We start from the raw sequence: 24,217 nt of genomic DNA on the forward strand, positions 1-24,217 counted from the left end.
AACCAAAAAAAAAGAAAAAATCAGATTGCATGGTATGAAATAATCCCATTATATTTCAGTTAATTGAATCCAGGAATACTTTAATCAAGCTGGGTGTAGACCAAAATGCCTGCTTGAAGACCTCAGAGATGTTCATATCTCAATACAAATTTTGCAGTTTGAGCTTTGGAACTTCACTTCCAACTTTTGAAGCTTTGGCTGAAGCCTGATGGGTAAAGGAGTGGAGGCAAAATTATCTCACCTGTCTCAAGTGCGATTCCTATGCCTTCCTCTGTTGTAAATGGTCTTTCTGCCATCACAGACAAGAGCCTGGGCTTGCCATAAGGGATCAGAATCATCACTCATTTCTTAACCTAAACAGATCTGAACTGGTCTTCTACTCATTTGGAGTGTTAGTTGATTGCAGACTGAAATACTGAAAAGTAATCTAAAATCCAAAATTAAGACAGTTTGTAGTCCTGTGCAGGTGACTGGGAGAATTACCAGAGACCTTCCAAAGATTGCTAGTTTAGCATGAGGTGCAAGAGTTGGGGATTATGTTAAAATGGAATTCAGCAGGATTGTACAAAAAGTTTTCTATTCTAAATCCTTGTGTTTGCTGCCTATCATCCACACCCTCCCCCAAAGACCGAAATACCTTTCTTTTCTCTTTTTCCATTTTTTCTTTTCTCTTTTTCCATTTTTTCTTTTCTCTTTTCTCTTTGACTCCTCTCTTTCATGCCCCCTCTCTTTCTTCCTTTCTTCCCTTTCTTCCTTGATTTCTTGCAGAAACAGACTACTGATTTTTTTTCTTCCCCACACAGGATCTCAAGTGCTGAGAGGCTTCTGATCCATGAAAGACTTCATGGGAGAGGTCATTTACTGATTCAAGAAGCATATATAAAGATAATGTTGGTACTAATAATAGTCTATCTGCAGCTTTGAAGGGATGAATATCCCTTCTGGGACCTTACTTCCACACTGCAAAAAGTGACTTCTCTCCTGTGAAACAACGTAGATCCTCCAAAAAGAGTGAGGAAGAGGAAGAGGCAGAAACCGAAATAATCAAGTGAAAAAATGTGAAAATGATGGGAAGAGTAGGAAGAGAGAGGGTGAAGAAATGAGAACTGTTAGGGAGACAGAGGGACTTTGGAAGCAAGGGAGAAAAGTGATGGGAAAGATCAAAAAAGAAAAGGGAAATGGTGACAGCATGTGGGCACAGGAAATTAATGTAGTGGATGAAGAGAAAGCAAAGGGGTGTGTTATGCGTGGAGAGAGAGATTAAAAGAGGCAGTTACAGAAAGAAGTGAAGTTGTCTAACACGCAGAGATGGGAAGTGACATGTTTGTGTGAATTTGGGGGCTGCTCAGCCCGGCTGCACTCTGGTTTCTACCTTTGATCAGCTGCATGGCAGGCTGGTGTCAGATCAGAAAGCAAATGAGATGATAAAGAAGCTGAAGCTGCAGTGAGTTTAACAGCAGCAGAGTGGCAGGGGGTGGGAGGGAGGAACTGTTGAATGAGGTGAATGCTCCCTGTGCTTTAATTCACAGAGTCCTGGCAGGGAATGCAGCTGCCTCCTCTGCTGAGAGGTTGCTAATGGCCAGAGCAAGAAGCTGCATTGCTCTGGTCACATAGAGATAAAGGACCTGCCTCAGTGTGCTGGTACCACTGTCAGCAGCACTCTTGCCAACTGCAAGCCTGGTTGAAGCATCAAAGAGGGTTAGTGGGCTGACAGACTGATTAAAAATATCAATGCCTGCTTTAGCTCTGCTTGCTTTCCAGTTTTTGGGTTTGCTTTGGCTAGCAGAAATGCAGGAAACTGTGAGGAGCTTTCCTGTGGCTGCCACTTCTGGGTTAGGGATAAAGGGACAGAAAAGGGAGGCTTTGCTCGTGGGAGAAACAGTGACTATCTCATTGACCACCTCAGGATGTCACTACGGTTGGCACTGTATTGGGAAACCCCTGGTGCCTTGGAGGAGGGAGGAGTGGGAATGATTCATCTGTGGGTGGAACTTCAGGACTGAAGAGGAAAGGACAAGGATCACCAGCAGGCAGCTAGATTCAGGCACACTCTGATTGCATTGCCATTTTCGGTAACTGCTGGTGGAGTGTCCAAGCAGAGGACTTGGAGGCAGGGCCCACGTCTGGGATGGAGTTGGCAGAGCTAACAGGAATTGCATGGAGGTGGAGGTGGTGTTTTCTGCAAGGTGCAGCAAGGGGGTTTATTGATCCTGAACACTCTTACCTGACCCAGTGTGAGGTGCCTGGAGGCATTACCATCCTGGTCCATACAAGCCCCTTCCCTCCGGTGTTCAGTGACTCTGCCTTGCCTGTTCAGGGCCCTCGGATGGACAGGCCGTGAGAATGCAAGCCCTGTTGCAATGGGACTCACAAAGACCTACTCACAACTGGTTTGGGGATGCATGGCTGAGAAAAGAAGATTCTAGGAATTAGAACTACTTGTTCCACCACGTTCCTCCTCACCTCAGAAAACCCCTGTCTTCTCCCATCAGGGGAGGGCAGGCACCTGTCCTGTCATCGTTATTGATAGGCCAGACAGATGTTCTGAGAGCAAGTAGCTTCATATCTCTGCCTCATATTTCCCAGTTTATAAAATGGAGTTTACATTTCCTATTTTTGCTCCTCTGTAGACCCTTACATTTCTTTGTTTTCCTGGTCACAGATTATATTCCAAGCAAACCATGTCCTGATTCAGGAATCCAAGCACTCTAAACACTTTCTGGCACAGATGCTGGGCTTTTGACAGCTCCATCATGCCATTCCCAGAGTGAGGATTTCTACAGTGATGTTCTGGGGGCGGAGGTTGAAAGAAGTTTAGGATATCACAGAACTAATTAAATGCAAACTAGGCTGCCTGCAGAAAGCTGTACGTGCTGGTTGCTATGTTTCTGGCAGGAACAGACTGGGAGAGGGGGGGCTGAGGGAGGGCTGTTTGTTTTTTTACTGTTTGAAATGAAGATGCCGACAAAGTTCTGGTTACTCACCAGCCTTTGAAAGGTAGATGAAACATGAATTCTTGCAGCCATAGAAATAAGAAAAGTGAGAAGAGGAGGTAGAGTTAGAATGGATGAATGTATGGATATATTAAATCGAAAAGGGGAGAGGGGTTAGTTGTTGTTTATTTTCATACATTCCTTATCTCTGCATTTACATATACTTTGACTTCAAGATGATCCCCAAATAATATGGAGCTTTTGTGGTCTCCTTTCCAAAGATATCCTTGTAAACTACCTTGAAACAGAAATTTTCAGAGCACTTGAGGCATGACGGAATCCTACACTGTGCCCATGCCAGCTCCCCAAAAGCAGTGGAGGAGTTCACAAGCGCCAGCAGGATTGGGTTTCCCTTTTGAGGAGGGAACTAAAAGAATTAAATGAGCATGCAAACATACGTGCATCCAGGCTCACTACACCTGTCCATATTTCATTAGTTCTTCTGCAGCTAATCAGAGGACAAGTTAAGCACAGCTTTCAGCTGCTTCACCTGAGCAACACTTGGGGGGGATAATTAAGGACTTGCCTGAGAGAGCAAAGAGAGAGGCGGAAGAAAGAAGGAAGGACTTTGAGAAGGGAATAAATAAGCTAATTGGGATCACTTTCAAGAGTGAAGCTGGCTTTGAAGAACACCCACTGAAGGTATTCGACCTGCTGGAACGAATGCATTACTCTAACACCCATGTGGAAATCAATATTGAACTAACTTGGGTTCCTTTCATATAAACCCTTAGGAAAAGAGGACAGACTAGTTCAGAGAATGGGGCTTCAGTGATGCCATGCCATGCTTCAGACATCATCCTGGATCTTGGTACAATCTGGCCGGTGACAGAGGCCAGAGGGAACAACAGCCATCAGAGGCAACACGGCATAGGGAAGGACTTGTGGGCACCTCTCAGTCAAGTATTATACTCAGGAAATCCAATCAAACACAGGAAAAGTTAGAGCTGTACCAGATGGTTTGAGATCGAGGAGAGTGGCAGTTCTAAATGTGGGGGACAGGGTGCCAGGTGTACTGAATAAGGATGGCCAGGATGATTCAGAGACAATGTGCCGCCTGTCACAAGCAAGGGCTGTCCAGCCAGCTGGCAACCTCTGCCATGCCATCCCAATGCACATGTGTTAGAGGGTGAGCACTTTATCCTGGTGGTGAGGCAGGATGGCTTGCCAGCAGGCAGGGCTGCCCAAAAGCTGGTCCAAGTGCAAGCAGGGTGTGCTGGCACACTGCAACTGACCTCACAGTGCTGAGGAGATGTGAGCATTGACACATGGCAAGGGCAGGTTGACAGTCCAGGACTTGACCCATGATGAGTTTTTCTGCTTCCCCTTGCTCCTTTTGCCACATAGATGGCACTTCCTGAGTTCCCAGGACACAGTCACAGGTCCTCTCTTCCCCCTCCATCCCTGACTACAGCCCTGTGCTGACAATGTGAGCAGTGGCAGTGTCCCAGCAGAGAACTGGGAGCCCAGAAGACAGAAACACTAGGGTGGTTTAAACTCATGTTTGGCATGTCCAAATGGTTGAGGGCAGAGACACAGCTGCAAAGGGCTTCTGGACATGTGGAGAAAGTGTTATACTGGCACAAGGCATTACAGAGGGTGGGAGTATTTCAGAAAAGCACAGTGTCTCCTGCCTTCCCCAAAGTCCCCAGCACAGAAGGAAGGTAGTAAAACTCTGTCACTCACCACCTTGAGAAGGCTGCACCCTCTGCACAGCCCAGAGCCAGCCCCTTCCCCCTGGAAACCTCTTCTTCTTAATGATAGCACAGTGCTCTAATGAACAATTTCAGTGACAGCGCGGAATAAATGGGGAACACTCTCAATCTGAAGTTTGTATTGAATTAAATATTACAGCATTGATTGGGTTATTCATTTAGCATCTCACTCAATAAACATCTCTTGCAGCATATGTTTCTCCATTTATCTTATCTTGTCGTGGAACCTGCACTTACCCACCACGCTTGGCACTGCTGCCTGGCTAAGGCAGGGAGGAGGGAGGATACATGGCCCAGGAAAGCTTAGTTCAGCATTTCTTCCAAAGAGTGAGAGCTCTGCTTGTGAGTCACAAAATTGACCAGAGCTCTCTGTGGAGGAGAGGTGCTTGCTTCTCTCAGGCCTGGATAAAGTCAGAACAGGTTTCTGGGGTCTGTGCTGAGCTGTGACTCCAGCTCAAAACTCAGGACGGCAGAGACATGGGGAGAGCAAATAAGGAGAGCTAACGCAGTGCAGAGGGCTTATCTGTAACCTGTGCACATGTTTCTCTAGGGGCTGTTATTTTAATGCCCCAAGTAAGTCATTTTTGTCGCTAAAAGAATGCAAAATCTAGTCTGATCCTGTTACTTAATCAGCAGTATTACAAGAGGACCAGAGCTATTGTAAACTTCACTCCTTAGAAAACACTTGCAAAGCTAGAAAGCCCCATAAAAATGTCAATGCAAATGCAAATGCTCAGTGATTTGGGTGTAGGCAGTGAATCCACTCTCCCGGGCACAGAATGGACACAGCCTGTAAAATGCTTGGCAGGCTTTTGGGCTCCGTAAGTAATCCAGGAGCCATTCTGGGAGATGGAATGCAATTACTAGGACTAGTTGATACCAATTTATTTAGTAAATGTGCTCTATTCTGCTTAGGATTTGGTCGCAGCTGCCCAAATTTGTTTGTTGTTTGTATTTGTTCATTGAATTATTTGTGCAGGTAAATTATAGCTTTTTAATCACGTTTATTATGACAGTGCCTAGGAATTGACCAAGAATGCACCCCCTCTGCCTGCTTTCTGGGTAGTGTGTAAAGACAGAATAATAGGCAATCCCTGGCCTCATTTATGTTTGAATTGAGTGCTTTCATTATTTGCTATTTGTCAGTTGTTGGCTGTTCAAGTTGTTTAGCATCCTTTATTTTCCTTAAACCTGGTAACATAAGCTCTTCAAGTAAGAATTAAATGCTACAAGCAAATCACTGAAGCTTTGTTTTTCTTGGAAGGTAGGTGGTGGGTTGGGACAGTGGAGGTGAGAACATTTACTAGGAAGAGAGAAAGAACAGCTGGACCCCAGTTTTTCCTAGTAGCTCCTTGCCTTGCTGACTGGGGGAGTGGGAGAGCTGTATGCAGTAATGACCTTGTGTTCCTTCCTCTCCCATTAGGCTGCTTTGTTGCATGTGCCTGTATGAGAATAATCCAGTACATTGTAGCTTAAGATGGGTTCTTATTTGTTTGTTTAAATAAAGGAACTCAAAGCTGGTGTCTGATCCTCAACTCAGCCTTCCCCTTTCAGCTGCGACACTCTGCTCGCCACTCATTGATGTTACTCCTCGATAGTCCAGGTGTTCTGGAACACTCTTTGTTGCAAAAGCCAGGGCTGCTCTATGGGTCTGAAGATGTGCCTTTCCCAGCCATAAGATGTGTTCCTATAGCATCTGAAGGTCTGATAAAGCCACTCCTTTGTCTTCCCTGTCGTCTTCCCTGCTTCCAACACAGGTTGCAACTGAGTCTTTCTCTGAAGTCTGCTCTCTGAAGTGACCCTCCACCAACTTTCCATCATATTTAACACTTTGCCTTCTCTGTTTTCCATCTTTCTTCCTTGTTTTCATCCTTTTCCATGCCTAGTCTATTCAATTATCAGCATCTTTTAAACATGGACATACAAATCTATGCCCTGAACTTGATTAAAAGGTTGGGTTTTGTTTGGTTTTTTGCAGTTGGTAATTTAATCTCTAATTCCATCTTGTTCAGATGAAAATTCTTGAACTGGATTTCTCAGGAATGTCAAAGAAGACCAAAAATGTTAAACCAAACTCCTGCCTAGTGAGGTCCTGTTCACCACAGTTTTTCACGTAAAGCTGACCTCAGACAAAATTTCGTGCCAAGAAAAGAAAAAAAGAGAGACTTCTCTGTTTAAAATTTTAAACTGGATCTCTACTTTCCACTTTAAATACCACACTTGAAATATTTTTCTTCAACCTTGCCAACTTAGTATGGTTCTACAGTGGCAAGTGCAGTCCTTCAGAGCTTCATATTAGGACTCACTTCTAAACAAAACCCTCTCACAGAGGAGAATGGGATAAAGCTCAACCCCCACATGGCCCTGCAGCAGCTTCCAAGGCATAAAACTGCTTTTTTTTAAACTTCATTTCCTTCTTAAATTTTAGTTAGTGAAAATCCCAGGGTTCAGTTAAAGGAAAACAAACAGTCTCAGTGGGTGTTTTTTGACCCAGCTGTTATTAAGACCTTTGACAATCTCTTGTATTAAATACTATAATTCTACTGGGTATAGAGGTCAGATCCTTAAAGCTTGTATTGTCTTTAGGATTTATTCTTCTCTTCCTCTCTTTTTCTCTGACATACAAGCTGACCACAGTGAAGCTTTCTTTGACAGTTTGCTCATGCTCATTATTTATCTTCCCTCCAATGCCTTTCAGCACCCTAGTTTCTTTTCCAGATAAACAGTGGTCCTCAGGGAAAGCGGAGAGTTGGAGTTGAGAAGAGCAGAGGGAGAATTAGTCCCAGGGGATGCCGTAATCATCTGAGTTCTCAGTTTGAAGATCTGGGCTGTATTCCCTGGTGGATTTGAAATAACTGTAGGTGTGGAAGCTTGACTATAATGCATTGTGGTTTAAATCCTCCTGTATTCACAAACCAGGAGTCGCTGTAGCTACTTGGCACAATGAAATGTGCACACTGAAATGAGTAAGTGCTCTTTGTCTGGGGAGGGAATAGAAGCATTTCAAATTATCCCTTTAAAGAATAGTTCTTCCTGGTGCTTATTTGATTTTGTTATACATAAACAAAGTGTTCAAGCTAAATGCCTTCACTAGCTCAATTACTACAGTTTACTTACCAAGGCTCTGTTAAATGCTTTCCAGCACAAGTCCCTTCTGTACCATTAAAGACACTTTCCATTTCTGTGATACTGTATTAAGCTTCACACTTCCACTCCCTAGTGGACTTTGGCTTGTAACTGGATCCTAATACATCCTATTATCTAAACCAAAGTGATCAGGGCAGGGCTGTGCTGCAGAAGGACTTTTAGAATCCACTGTTCAAAACTTCTTGAAGCAGTCAATTTGGTGCCACTCCTCATTTCCCAAATTTTCCCCAAAGTCAGAGGTAAGCCTGGTTATTTTTCCTGACACCACATTTTTCACTTGTTTGCTGCATCTCAGTTAACATAGTGGCTGGGATGGGGAGAAAAACAGCAGAGTCTCCTTTTAGGAGACTCTCTGACCCAGTTACTGTGCAAGCTTTTGATCCTGCAGTCCTGGAAGGCAGTGAAGGCAGTGAAGTGGATGATGTACTGTAGCTGTGAGGGAATATTAACAGCAGGAGTAAAGGGGACTTCCAAATTCTTCTGCTAAGTCTTTGACAGAGTCCTCCCATGACATCTGTGGCCGGTTCTCCCCTGTGTGAAGACGAATGGAGCTATATCCCTTGCTGTCCAACAAATCTCTGTTGTAGTTTCCCTGGTGCCTCAGGACCAGCTTTTTCATTGGTTAATGGTGTTTGCAAACACACTGCTACCCACATGTTTACTCACAATCCTCCCCAAGGCATATCCACACACGTCCCACAGATTCTCCTTGGGTTAGGTTAAAAAAGCATCAGATGGAAATGTGTGCAGGTGAAGTCACTAGTCACTGTACTGTGTCTAACAAAAATCCATTGATGGGATCCGGGCTGCAATATGACTTTAATGACTAACCACAGCAGAGGGAAAACAATAGACATAGCACAGGTAAAATGCTTAGTCTGTGCTTCCTAAAATACAGTTTTCTGGTGTGAGGGCACTCCATGTTTCCTAAAGCGTGGGCCACCTCCTACTTGAGAAGCTGCCTTACAGATGCCTCCCTTCCATTCAGAACCACGGGGGATGTGTTTCTTCTCATTGGCAATGTAATAATACCCCTGTGACAGCTCCAGTGATCACTTGCAGAAGGAAGTCATATGCTGAGGGTATTTTGTGTATTGTTAACATCTTTAAATGTGATTTAGCAGCTGGAAACAAGGAAGAGAAACAGGAACCACAAGACCATCAGATCTGCATTGCCTGTGTTTAACATCTGTGAGCTCAGAAATGGAGGGAAAAAAGAGATTCTCACTGATAAACTCTGCCACAAGACAAATGAGGGGCTGTGGTAGAACTGCTTGGATGAAGTTTCCCTTTTCTACATGCAACTGAATACTACCTGCCTGTGCAGAGGTATTCCCATGGCACCAAATAAATAAAATAATAATAAATAAAAAAATAAACAAGATAGTGTCTATTTGGAAAGAGAAATATGTCCTGTTTATAATGCAGACTAGATACATTTGCCATATAAGTTCCTCTGAAAAAATCCCTGAGGCAAAGAGACTCTAACTGAACAAAAACTCCAGACTTTACCTCAGACAATAAAAGGCAGATCATGGTCTCCTTTTAAGGGAGGTCCAGGAACAAAATAGAAATCTTCCCTGAAAAGTCCTGGCAAAAAATTCAGTTTGACCAGAAAATCATCCACTCTGTCTGCAGACAAGCAGAACAGGTTAACTCCTTAATGTGGAACTCAGGTCACCTCAATAATTTCCTCTGTTGTCTGTGTCATCCTGTAAAACCAGGGTAATCCAGTGGATGGAGAATGTTTTCAGGCAGCCTCCACTTGAAAATCCTGGCAGCAGTCCCCTGACCTCTGAGATCCTCCTGCCTGCACTACATATGCCCAACCACAGCATTATCCAGATGCCTTCAGGAGGGAGGCAGACCTGCCCCATCGCTTTGATGCAGCAAGTGAGGTGTGAACACCACAAAAAGAACCACTCTGGAAACTGCAGCCCCCAGCTGCCAACAGTCAGACACTCCACACACTGCACAGGAGGGCTGGGAAGCATTTGGAATCTTGGTACCTGAATGGCAAATATGCCAGTCACACAGTGGTAAGCTGCTGATACAGTGCAAAAACCCACACTGATAATCAGGGCATGTTGATGGGGAAAATATTTCTGCAGGCTTTGCGCTGGAACAGGGATTGCCTATGCATGTTCTTTTAAAATTAAACCATTTGGTTTAATTTTTGGTTTAAGGATCATTTGGTGCCCTGTTTGCTCATAACTGCCCTGAGGCAGGATGCATCTCTTACTGCAACCACGAGAGATGTGCCTCCATGTGCCAGTGCCTGGCTCAGCTCACATTTACACAACTGTGTTCACTGCTACTGCGCAGATATGGTACTGAAAGGATGCAGGTGCACAACTTGAAACACTGCAGTATTATCCCTTCTCTCTACTAACAGCATTCTGGAAAACCTAAATCTGAGTGACAGGGAGGCAGCTTTTATTTTTACTGGTACAGCAGCATGAAGCCGTTAGTGATGGTGGGGAATCCCTGCCTTGGGTTTGCTGAGGCTTTATGGCATTGCATTGGTGGAATAAGCCTACACAGGTGGGTACTGATCTCTAGTAGTTATACTGGTATAAATTACCCAGGCAGAGGCAAAATCTCACTTATTCACACTCCCTTCAAATTGCACTCCCAATTTTCAACCCTGATCTTCCTGTCGCTATTTGATATGCCCAAAGTTCTTGGTCTTTGAGCCCATTGTCAAGCATGAACACTGACAGAAAGGCATAAATTCATCTCCAACCACAGGGTTTACTCCCTGCAGTGGGAAGGCAGGTGGCAATGAAAATGAGCTGAATTCCCAGGCAAATAATGAGCAAGGCAGGGAGACAGCAGGTTCACCTGAGGTCCTGTGCCCAAGCCCTTCCCTCCCATCCTGGGGACCATCAGTAAGGAGGCTGTTTAGCCAATACATATTTTACTCTTTAGTACATAATAGTAACCTGAATAAAAGGTCTGAATTACAAAGCAGGCTCACCCAGCACATTCTCTGAGCAATGACTGCCATTTGTGTCAAGAAAATAAAGAAGGAGAGAGAGCGCTGGCGCACATGGGCAGGAGTGACTGAGAGTGAGGCTGAGCGTCGATTGAGGCAGCAAGCTGGAAGAGAGGCTTACCCTGCTGAAGCAAAATTAGGAAAAGCCACAACAACAAAGGAAATTTGATTAAAAGAAAAAAAGTAGCTTGTTATTACTGGAAAGTCGAGTGCTTTGTTCTAGCGACAAAGCAATATCGTTCACCAAAGCCTAATAGCGATGGCTTCTCTTCCCCTTTCCTGCAGCTTCTCACCTGCTTGCCATTCCCCACAGCCAGTGAACCAGGGCCAATGGAGGTGTGGGGTGCATAGGAGCTGGCTGTGGCATAAGATTGCTCTGGGGCTGAGGCAGTGAGCCTCCCTCTGTAACTCTACGAGGACCACATCCTTCCTCTCCTGCCGCCTCTCCTCTTGCATCTCTCACTGAGCCTCTTTCCCTGCTCCTCTGGGTGCCCTTCTCTGTCCCTCTCTCCCTCCTTCCCTCCCTCCTTCCCTGTCTTCTCCTGCCTCACACTATTTTTTCCCTTTCTCTGCCCCCTGTGTCTCCTCTCCCTTTTCCTCTTTCCCGTTGCTTAGCTGTGCCTCTCCTTTCCCCACTTCGCTCTCCCCCTCTCTCTCCCTGGCTGCGCTGGGTTACTAATGTGCAGTAATGGTATGGCTGGAAAGTCATTTGCACTCCCCTTCTCTTTATTTTTTTCCTGCAGTATTATTAAAACTGTTCCATCACTGGCTGTAATGGGAGCGTCTGTATTTTCTCCCTCTCCCATATCCCTGACATGACATAATGCCTGCCCTCACCAAGACGCTATAACACCGAGGTAATTGAAACATAACTCACCGTAAATTACAGGCCGTTGTTCCAGGCAGGGACCCGGCCATGCTTCCTGGAGCTCATTCCAACTGGAAGCTAAACATTACTTGAAAAGGGATGCTTAAGCAAAACAAAGCCATTTAAAGAGCAGCACAAACACGGAGAGGGAGGGGAACACAGGGCTTGGGCTCTCCTGGAGAGGTGGGGTCCCACCTGTGTGGCAACTGGTGGGACTGAGCAGCCAGCAGGGATTTGTGGTGACTTCTCTGTGGTCTGTGTGTTCCAAACCAGGGAGACCAGCACAGAGGTGTCCTTGTAGACACAAGTGTTGGGATCAAATAAGCATCTCTGTTAGCAGAGAGGCTGAGGGCAGAGCAGGCCACGTAAATGACTTCTTGGTTAAAAAGCGCATCAGGCAGGTCAGAGGTGCCATGCTTTGATGGGACTCCTGCAGAATCTATGTGCTTTAATGCCCATTGCAGATGTGGTAACCTGAGGCTCTATCCATCCCTGTGGGATCTGAGTTCTTCTTCTTGACAGTGATGAAGCTGCAACCTCCAAAAGGCCCAAATCACTGTGGGCTGCAGGATCCAAAATACTGCAGAGGACATCCCTCCCTCCCCATTCATAAACCTAGCAACAGATGTCTGTATTCAGAACTGAATGTTTGCTGACCCCAAGACTTGAAAGACCTTGAGCTCTTGGAAATTCATGGTTTTAGATCCAGATGTCCCACTGGTCTCCTGAATAACCTCGGGTAAGTCACCTTGCTTTCCTCTGTGCCTCAGTTTCCCATTCCACAACATGGGACAAAACACTAACTGCCTTTGTCAAGCAGCCAGTGATCCTGTGCTAGGACAAGGGGGAATGGCTTTACACTGGAAGACAGTAGATTTCAATTAGATATTAGAAAGCAATTCTTTACTGTGAGGTTGGTGAGACACATGTTGCCCAGAGAAGCTGTGGATGCCCCATCCCTGGAAGTGTTCAAGGCCAGGTTGTCTGGAGAAACCTGTTGTAGTGGAAGGTGTCCCTGACCATGGCAATGGGGTGTAACTAGATGATCTTTAAAGTCCTCTCCAACCCAAACCCTTCTATGATTCAATGTCACAGTGATGTACCAAAAGCAGACGACAGTGAGGGAGGGATGATTACCCAACAGCTGCCAGGAGCATGAACTGCTAGGAAACATCATTTTGCAGTCATAAGACAGCCCTGAAAAGCAGGACCCCTGCGTTTTGGATTTGGCTCTTGCTTTGGCTGGTACTGCACCCATCAGCAAGTTTCTCTGGCACACCCTGACTCAGCTGCACCCCACCCTGTAGTATCACACAAAGAACTGGCTGTGCTTGGGTTTGTTCTGTCAGCCCTTGAATTCTGGGAAATTTTGAACAAAACACACAAAACCCAGAATGTACAGTGATTATTCTGTGGTAATGGAAGTGAGTATTTGGAAATTTTTAAAAGGTCAAGATTAGTCAGAACAGGCTATCTCTCACAAGTACAAATTGGGGTCTGCCCAGGGCCTTTCCATCTATTGTCAGTAGACACCATGGCCCAAATTTGTGCCTTGGTGTCATGTGGCTGGTGTCATAGGAATAACAGGGTCTTGTGAGAAACAGCCCTCAGCTCAGTGCTTCGCAACATACAAAGGATTTTATTTTGGGGAATGAGATTTACTATTTGTCCAGGATTAAACAGCAAAAACTCAGGGAACTATGACCCTGTGACTGCTCTGGTTTTCCCTGGAGACCTTCACAGCCAAAACTTACAGTCAGCAACCTAGCAACTGCTTCCACTGTCCTGGAAGAGCCCTTGTAAGGGCAGGCAGAGAGAGGTGCTCCTGGTGCGATGTTGTGTAGTGGGGAGGTCCACCATGTCTGTAGGCTCTGGGTGAGTCCTAGGCTTGCAAGGGATGGCTGCAGAGCCACGGGGGACGGGGGACACAGCTGCAGAAATAAAGCCTTGGTAGAGGCTTCTTTGCAGTGTTAAGTGTTGCATGTCTGGAGCAGTTCTGGTACCAGAGAGTGAGCTTGCTCCTGAGGTCACAGGACTGCTCCATGGTTGCCTCCTGCTCCTGCCCAACACTTCTGGGCTTCACACCTCTAAGGGAGCAGGAGAAGTCAAGTAGTAGTGCAGGGCAAAAAAGTGTTGTGTGGAGAGTCCTGCAAGAGCCCATATCCCCTGTTTACTCGCATGCCATGGTTACAGCTCCTGAAGCAGGTTGATGCAGCATCCAACACCACCTTCTGCGGCAGCTGCAGCAGCAGTGGTGTGGAGGTGGCATAGGTGTGTGGCCTCCCAGCCCTTGCTTTTCCTGGTGCCTGGTTGGAGCTGATTGCTTTCTGTGAGGCCTGCCACATGCCCCTTGAAAGTGTTTCCATCAACCCTCTTACTGTAGCTAAGGTTTCAGCAATCTCACCCCTCCTCTCTTTGACATTATTGGTTTATCTTTGTCCACTGGCAAAGTTCCCAAGCAATTCAACAATAACAGTTGTTTCTCTGTGGCTGAAAAAGTCATCTCTAGCACTGGCTGTTATTGATCATCTTACAGGAACCGGACATTTTCTTTTCCTTTCCCATTTTTTAAAATACATATTTTGAATTTCAGTCAATTTTAGTGCTCATGAAAGTGAAAGACTGATGGTGTTGACTAGAGCTAAACTTAGCTCTCTATGGCTTTCCCTATGCACACATCTCTACTAATGCACCACATTACCAACTTGCATTAACTTCTGGCCCTCCCAGCCTGAGGCTTCCCTCATCATCTTGCCAGTGGCCCCTCCTGCCCTGCAGCCCACCCGTCTCCTCCAGCTCAGGCTTCCCACACCAGCCCCTCACTACTCCCCTGTTCAGTGCTGATCTGCCAGCTCCTGCTTAGATGGAGATATGGGGCTGGACTGGTTGCTGTGCCCAGATGATGATGGTGAGAGATGCTGTCAGACTGGCCAGAGCACGGTGAATGCAGAGATGTTTCAGCGCCCAGAGTGACAGCGCATCAGCTGGTCCTCCTCTGAAGCAGTCAGTCAGACTTTTCCAGCCCCTTTTGCCTGCAGCCCAGGGGCCCTGTGGGGACAAATAGAAGAGCACACCCTGGCATCCTGCTTTTCTTTCAGGCTGAGGTGTGCTCTGTCTGGATAAACCTGACAGAACTGGCATGGGCCAATGGGGAGAGGTAAGACAGGTAAGGGGGATATGCTTTTCCCACTGCACACTTCTTCCAATATCTCCAGAACTCGTAATACCAAAATCAGACCGCACCCTTACTCATCTCATGACACTGTTTCCTGCTTTCTCAGCTTATGCAGTTCTACTGTTGTCTGAGGGAAGCCAATGTAAGCATAGTGTCTGGGATGCCTCCTGTCCTCTTGCCACATCATGGGGATAAATGGCCTGTCAAACCTCTAGAAATCAGGTGCTCACTCCATCCAGAAAAATACTAGATTGTAACTAGCATTTCAAATCACCATTTCTTAAAGAAAAACCAGAAAGTCATAACATGTAATTTCATTTTCAGGCTATTGTTCATTTTTCAAAAAAGGAAAAAAAAGATTAAAGTCCATACATATATTTTAGTCTGGTGTGGGGAAAAAAATGGCATGTGAGGGTAAAACAAAAATTGAGATTTCAATTTTGAAGTATTGATTCAAAATAGAGAGGAGGAATTAATTTTGAATCAATTCAGAATTTCTGGTGAGAACATACCCATTATCCCCTTGTCTTCTCTCCCCTTTTCTCTCCCCTCCTACTGTAGTCTATCAGGTAAATTAGGTAAGAAAAAATAACAGCAAGCAAGGACACACATCAGTGATGCCAGAGTTTTCATTAAAATGTTTTAAGTTGGGACAATGGCTCTATTAATCTTCCACCCTCCATGGGAACGCGTAGCACACAAGCCTCTGCTGCAGTGAGCCTGAGAACAAAATGGCTGTTGTCTCAGCAAACCAGCTGAGACCCTACTCTTCTAGTGCACAAAAAGTCTCCCTTTGGTATCTGCACAAACAGATGGATGTGTGCAGTAGCACTACTACCACCTTGTCCCCTCTCTGCTGTGCAGGGACTTTTGCCACCTGTATCCCACCTGATGGCTCAGTAGGGACAGAGCTCCTGGCTTGTACCGGTTTGGCCAAATTTAGACATATATCCTCTGAGAGAAGGCAGGTTACAAACCACCCCTCCCCCACCAGGTTTGGGAAAAGTTGAATTTTCCTCAAAGGAAAGTGAAAGAGATAAAAACTATTTATTTAACAAACACACAGAAAAGAATAATAATGTTAAATAATAAAACCTCTCACTGTGGAGAGAAAAACCTGGGAAAATTTCAGAGTCCTTCTGTAGTCTCTCTCTCTCCCTCCTTGGAGCTGGGACGGGGTGGTGGGCCCACCTCCAGGGCCAAGGCCTCGGTAGAAAGTCCTCCCGATGTATTCTGATATTGAAACAGTCCAACAGAGAAAAAGGGAAAAAATGAAGTCCCAGGAAAACAAAAGTTCAACTCTCCAGAGGAAAAGGAGCTGAAAAACTGGCTGACAGCTGGCTGGAAAGCAAGCAGGCTGCTTCCCCACCCTCGCTCTGCAGAAGCAGAGAGGTTTTGTCTCTGTGTCCTCGGAACATGGAAACAAACTGCTTTGAAAAAGTACACTCTTCTCTCTCTCTGGTCAGGCTCGGTTTAAAGGCATAGAAAGGCATATATACTAATTTCTGGGCATAGGGCAGCGATAGGGAATACAACATCAAGTCACCCCAAGATATGGCTATAGACTCCTACAGGGTCCCTGTCCCCCAGAAGCTCTGACCAAGGATTCTGGAGCCAAGCCACTTTGCGTTTAATTGTTTTGCTGTCCTGAACTTGTGTTCAGCCTGGATCCCGTCTGTCCCGGATCCCTGAGGACAGCTCTGAGCTGCCCAGTTAATTGGAAGTGGCTAAAGCCATGGAAGGCAGCTATGGAGATAGAGGGGACATTGTTGGGTTCAATTTGCAGAGAGTGTTGGAAATCTCTTGCTTAGTTTAGCAGTCATTCACTATTAGGGTGAGATGCTTGCCTGGGTACCTGTGGGAGATTTCTGAGATGTCCCAAGGGACTGTGGAAGTGATGGCAATTATCTTCATCTGTGCTGTGTTTTATTAAATAATGGTGAGAACCATGAGAGCTGGAAATGAGGAAAGGAGGTAAGGCTGAGTGTGAGGACGTGGGAAAAAGGTGCATGTTAGAAAATAAAGGGGTAAGGAGCATGCTTGTGTGATCAGGTATATATTAGAGTGAATGATTAAAGGGAATGGAGAGGGAAGAATAATGAACATGCTGGCTTAGACTGTGACAGACAGAGGGTAATGACTGGGGAGGCTGGAGTTAAAATGAAAAAGAAAGTGCTGTATCAGTGGGATGGTGCTCACTTCTCCCTTTTGTGATACAGACAGAGAGGAAAAGGGCACAATGGAAAAGGGTGTGTGTGTGCATGTGGTGTGTGTGTGTGCATGTGGTGCATGTGGTGCATGTGGTGTATGTGCGTGTAACACAAGGGAAGAGGAGAGAAGGGGACTTGTGATGCCAAGCCCACGGTAATGGACTCTGTTGGGGGAGGGAAGGGGTTGGAGCTGACAGAATGCGCGTGTGCTGGTGAGGCATTTCCCAGCCCTGGAGTCCAGAAAGGCAGAAGCATTCAGGTTTATGCTGATGACACATCTTTCCACTTGGGCAAATGGACGGATTCCCTCTCTAAATCACTCCAACGTGATTTTAATAGCAGGCAGAGGTGGCTTTTGGATAATAAATGGGTACTAAACCCTAAAGAGACACAGGCTGTGTCATACAGAACAGATGGTAAATTAAAAAGAATGGAAGCCCGTGTGTGTTCGCTTAGCTGTACTCCAAGCCAGGGAGCTCTCACTCTTGTTATACCAAGTATTTAGTATTTACACTGCAAGGTTGTTTCTTTGCCTACCCTGACTTGGAAGATTGCAATTATGTATAATAACAGTGAGATCACACTGATTAGAGAGGTGGAAGGAATGGCAAGGCTGGATGATGGTGATGATAATCATCATTCTTATTAGCGATCATCAATAATTAATAATTGCATTGTTTATCCTTCATCAGCGGCAGAAAAGACACCCAGACGTGCTAAAAGGTTTAAAAATCAGCTTGCTTTGTTTTGTTTACTGACAGAGAAAGTCTTCCTTTGCATTTGCTTTTTACTTGGCATTGCCAGGGCGCTAGGTCCCTGTTCACCTTCCGGAGGGTTTATAAGCCAGTGCTCAGTGCCCTTTGGCTTCAGCAGGATGAAAGCATGTGTTAAGGGCTAAGCACATACTTGAACACGATGCAGAGCAGTGACTGAAGGCAGCTTGCCTTTCGAGTGGTGGGAGCACCGGGGCCAGAAAATGTATTAATAGGCAGTGAGAGACCAGAAGTGAAGCTGCAGTAGGAACCCTCTCTAGGAATGCCATGGGAAGTGACATGGTCCTTTGAAGCTGCTCCAGTGATTAAGATCCACCTGTTACTGCCAGCCTTCCCCTGCCTTCTCCCTGCTCGAAGAGCAAGGCTGACCCCTCAGATGTACCAAGCTGAGGTGCTGCGGGAGGGTTGGCAGAGACCCCTGCATGCATCCTGGTGGCAGCCAGCCCCTCTGGAGGGGGACAGCACACGAGCTACCTGGCACACTCCAGCTTTGACAGTAGTACTGCAGAGAATGTAATGTGATTGTCACAGAGTCAGTGAGAATGAGTGCATATTCATGAGTCAAATGCGTGTCATGGTACTTCTTGGGCTATTTCACAGCCCTGTGAACTGGGATAACTGGAGTGCTGTGGTAAAATCTAGCAAAGGATCCCAGCAAGAAAACATGGCAGCGCATGAGCACAAGAAATCATTGCTTTAAACACAAAAGCAGCCAGCTAAGGCAACACTGTTATTGCTTCTCTCTCGTATATACATGAGAGGGAGCAAATCCTAAAAGCAACTGAAGCCATAAAGGCAATCACTTACCAAGGCTGTAAGATATTGATCTTCCCCCATCTGAGCTCTGTCAGGCTGGCATACTGGAAGATGTTTGTTCCTTTTAAACAGGTACATGATGAGGAAAGAGTGAAGGCAGCACTATTAACCTAGAATGTTGCTTGGAAGATCTAAGAAAAAAAATCCTTCATCTTCTGGGACCGCAGTTCTGTTACAACCTTGCTGGAAAGAAGCTTTAAAGAGAAGTACTCCTGACTCTGCTGGGCTCTTAGAGGGGAAGGAAAAGGAACGAGATGAGTGCATTTATGTTTCGATTGCAGTTCCACGTAAAAGGTATATTAGGCCCTAACTTTACCATTGTGAAGGTTCCTAATCCCCCCTAATTTAGGGCAGTAGTCTCAAATTTGCAGATAAATCCCCCCATACAGAAAAACTATAAGAGAAGTAATTGAATAGTAAGAGGAGGAACTGTAAAAGAATAACTTAGGTTGGATGCCTTTTTTTTAAAGAAATGTTTTTTAAAGAAATGTTTTTAATTCTCATGCCCCTCAATCTATGCTCTTCATTTAAACTTTGGAGACTGTATATTATGTATATGTTTGTAAAATAAACTAATCTTCATAGAGAACAATTGCCTTTAATAATTTGAAAGAAAAAAATCCCAAAAGTTGAATCTTAAAAGAAGTTATTTTCTATTAGTAATGATGAAGATTATAGCCACTGGTAGTGGCCAGCTAAGAAGAGATCTTCAGTGTATGAAGCTCCATGCAAATGTGGAGAGCAGATGTTCCCTTCCCCCATAAGCCCATCATCCAAACAGACAAGGCATTCAGAGTGTGAAATGGATCAGTCACACACACTACACTGAAGTGGAAGATCCAGGCACACTTTCAGGAAACTGAGCATCCAACTAACCTGCTAATGGAATTGTACAGTCTTGTAGGATGATTGATGAAATTGTAATTGAATTATGTTTGTTTATTGTTTCACTACAACCACCATGATAAAAAGACCAGGCTTTTAAACACAAAAAAAACCCCCAACCCTATGAATGGTCTGATGAGTGGAAAAGAAAATATGGCAACAAAGAGAAAAAATCCAACCAAACAAAAACTAAACAGCTTGAAAGTAAGAACATTTGGGGGTTTTGTGAGCTATAGTGTGAGGAGGTTGACAGAAACTCACCTATACAAAATTAGTTTGATTTTCTGGTGTTTGATGTCATAATATTCTGCAATTTAGATTTACCACTTTTCATGAACACAGTAAAAGCAAAATGATACTTTCACACCAAGAAAGCATTCCAGCAGACTTTTTACTAGTAGGAAATTATAGGTTCAGCACTGAAAATAGATTCAATAAATAGATGAGAGGGCTCCAAAGAAAAGAGAGGATACAAATATAATAAAGTGGAATGAAGACTAGGACTAGGGAAAAAAAAATTTATAGTCTTCAAATTTTCCACAACTCCTGACTAATTTAGTAAGGTGCTCCTATCTTTGGTTATAGTGAAGTAGCCAGCAGCTAGAGAAGGGCAGAATAATACAGATGCCTCTGTACAGACTGAAGCACCTTACCATTGCTTTCAATCCTATTTGTGTACCTCTAAAAAAGGCCTAATAGTGGTACAGATCCCTTTATCATCAACTTACTTTTGGAGATCTTAGAGTGACTTTTCTTTACCTTTTGTGTTTCCCTTTGACATAGTACATAAGGCATTAGCAGAGCTGAGGAAGCTGAAAACCACTGCATTAGATAACTGTGCTTGAATAGAGCCTTTCGAGTGGTTCTGCAAGGGAGTGACAAGCTCCAGCTTTAGCCGTGCACACGCTGCCCGTGAGGTGATGTCCCAGGGTCTGTGTGCACAGACAGACTGCCATGCTGGGAGAGCGAGATGTTAGTCAAAGCTGGGGAATGTGTCAGAGGCAGCCGAGAAGGTTAAAGAGGCATGCCTTTAATGATTAAAAGTATTTTTGTGTGGTAGCAGCACTTGAGCTTTTCTGAACTCCCCTAACATGTTTTTTATCCTGAGGCTGTTAAAAATATCTGTCCTTTTAGGATTATGACAGAGGTGTACAGATAACTCTGTGAAGATTTTTTTTTATTTTTTCAAATCTTCAACATTCAGTGTCATTTCAAATTTCAGAAAATAAGTGTGGAAAACAGCCTGATGACAGTTTTGTGACATCTACTTCTCTACCTCCATGTGCCTTTTATCCAACAGGAAAATAAAACATTCAGTTAAGGAAAACTGAAAAAAAATGTGTGATCGCCATTTTCCCCCCATCCATTTCTCAACCACCTACATTTATGTTTCGTGTACTGACTGGAATCTTGCCACCTTCTGCTCACTTCACATAGGTCTTAATCCCAGATTGTTTTCTTGTCCCTTGCTGCATGTGTGACCCTGTCAGCCAGGATGCCAGGTGGAAGGGATGGGAGTGCTGGTGGCATGGGGCTGCAGGAGGCTATGACCTGGGGTTATTCAAAGGGGTGTGTGCTCAGCACAGCACTCAGTGCCCTGTGCCATGAACCCACTTAAGCTCTTAGTTGGCCCGATTTCTTTGGGGTGAAGAGGTAGTGGTCCTGCACTGCGAAGAAATCTTTTGATTTTTTTGAGGAAAACATGAGGCAGAAGTCAGCTGAATGAGGTTTGGATGTGTATGCGAAACTTCATGTCGCAAGCTCCATCTCCTCTCCTGCCTGTTTGCTGTAGAGTATTGAACCTCAGACACCAGTTTTATTTAAATGAGTGACCGTTGGACTAAAACCAGCCTTGAATTGTGACAGAGGCATTTTCACATCAGCTACAGCAAGTTCAAGGCAACTGCTGTTAATGTTAAAGTGAACACAGCTTTGCAGTGCTATTCACGAGCATGGAAAGCACACTGCCATCTGTGCTTAATTACATTTGTATGGGGTCTTGCTCTTCAAGTCATTTTGCAGAGTCCAGTACTATTGATTTCATAAAAGTTACATAAATCTGACTGCCATTGGTGTTATTAAATTTCACTAGCCGTTTCAATGGGGAACCTTGAGATTCTCTCTCTTCCCAGGTGCTGATGCTTGAATTTACAAGGACAGTTCCGTGGGATTTTTTGAGATACACCTCAGCAGATCATTTTTAGGCTCATGTTAGAGTGAAAGGTAATTAGGATAGAAAAAACACAGCTCCTATCAGCATATGCAGAAGAAAGGACCTATTTTCAGCCAAAATAAAGTGGAATTTTGCCATCTGAGAGACAGAAGAGGTGCCCTGGCTTTCCTGAATTGCATTAGATGTCCCAGCTGTATTGATCGGGACAGATGCTTGCCCTATGCTTGAAGCAGAAATCTAGTGGGTTTCTGTACCAGTGTCTGTAGTGACTGTGATACAGAATTGTTACAGATGTGGTGATTGTCCTGGGTTGCAGTGTATTCTATTACCATCCTCATGAGCTGTTGAAACCAGGTGGGGCAGTGTTTCCTTGCCTCCTGCTCCCAGACTATCTTTATGTTAATGGCCCATCATTGTCCTGCCTCATGACTCAGAGATAACTCCCTCCGGACTATCTTCTGTTAATGAGCCCAATCAACACTTGGCCTCATGACTCATTACCCCATTGTGAGATGCTCCACCCAGAGGGAGGAACTAAGCATCCCAGCGTGGATATAAGCTGAGATTCTGAACACCACAGACAACCTTTCCACTGGATTCCAAAAGAACAGGAGCTACATAGCCACCACTGGACCTTCTGAGGAAGACCAGACCCTTCTACAGGATCACCGGTTCAACAGAACCACATCCACCGCTTCAGGAGGACTGAAGCCACCATTTTATCGGACTGCTACCGCCACCCTGACTGACAGGATGTCAGGTTGTATCCTGACTCTGTCAGTTTGAACCAGTGTTTTCTTTTATTTTTTTCCTTTTCTTTAATTTCCCTATTAAATTGTTATTCTGACTTGCCGCCTCCCACTCTGGTTTGTTTTCAAGCTAGTACAGTATTGTGTGCAGGTTGGTCCACGTCTGCACAGGGGAACCTGTGGGCAGTGGATGGGACCTACCGCTTTTGCGTCTGCCAGAATTTCATCTGCCAGTGTACCTGGTCACTGGCTGCCCTGATGGGCCAGTGAGGTGGTTCTGCAGAGAAGATGAGAAAAGGAGAGTGTGTAGCAGTATTTCACTTCTTTTTGGTTGGTTCGTGAAGACTGGAAACCTGGCTGTCTTAAAATATTCAGTGCTCCTTTGGTGACACCAGATCTGTTCAGCAGCTGTGGCCTAGATGCTGAGTCTTGGACTCCTGTGCCACCAAGAGTGCACAGCTTCCATTGTCATCTGCTGGTGTTTGTTCTTGCACATGCAGTGGCCATGTACTGATTCATAAGGAGATAAACACTAGGAGCCTTTTGCACTCCTGCTTTGAGGACTTTGTCAATAATCCTGAATTGCCTTCTGAAGCTTTTCCTTACAGCCTTGTCAGCTAAAAACGTCCAATTTTTTCATATGTGTCTTTTGCAGGCAAAACATTCTCAGTTCAGGGAATTTTACTGAATTTTATTAATTTCTAATTAGCATAAACTTTTGCTTACTTATCTGGCTGATAGAAAACAAAGAAGACTTAGATAATTAAACACCGAGGGAAGCTTCTTTCTTTCCTGTTCCCCAGACTCAGCTTCAGCCCAACACCTCTCTCCCACCAGCCCCCTGCCCTCCATATGCACTGTGTTTTACACCCAGTCCCTGCCAGTACCTTTGGTGAGGAGTTGGACAGTGTAGGGAGGTAATTTTCTTGCTGCTGCTCCTGGTTTTCGCTTTTTTCTTCTGCTCTTTCCTCTCACTAATACCCTTCCCCACCCTGGTTCAGCCACAGGCTGCTGTCCATTCAGAAGTGTCTCTGCTCCAGTGTGGGTACCCCACAGGCACATTGCCCTCCCATGGTGAAGGGGGCAAGGAGCTCCTCCCTTCAAAAGTTGTTCCAAGCCCTGTGCTGTTCAACACGCCTCCTCCTGTATCTGCTGCTCTGTCCTTTCCTGTGTCTCCTTTTGTGCATCCTCACATCTCCTCCTGTTTCTTGGCTTTTCAATTCTCTCTTGGGTCCCCGCCAGAGCCCCCTGCCCCAGCAGTGCTGCTCTCCCTTAGCACTGTTGGCACAGCAGGGCTGGGACCCCTCTGAATGCCCATGGCCTTGGTGTCCCACCCATTATGGGGAAAGACAAGATTAATTGGGACCAGTACAGGACAGACCCTGAACCCTCCAGCACTGGGCAGCCTGTGCCCCCTTCCACTGCTACCAAAATCTACAAGAATTCATAGGGGTCAGAGAAGAACATCCTGTGCTCAGGTGCAGCTAGGGCTTTGGGAGGAGAAGAAATCTCACATTATACAGTGTGAGGCTTAGGGTACACTCCTGACAGTGGCCATGGACTGGGCTGTGGGATGCCATGTCTGTGGCATCAAAGGTGTCTCTGCTGGTTTCTGCACAGGGGTGCCAGTGAGAGAGAATCACTGTCAGACTTCTGATGGACATGCCACTCCCTCCCAAGGCACCTTTTGTCCTCTGTGTGCATCCTGGCCTTCC

Source organism: Coloeus monedula (genome assembly GCF_965178545.1).
Source record: "Coloeus monedula genome assembly, chromosome: 3".
NCBI classification, from domain to species: Eukaryota; Metazoa; Chordata; class Aves; order Passeriformes; family Corvidae; genus Coloeus; species Coloeus monedula.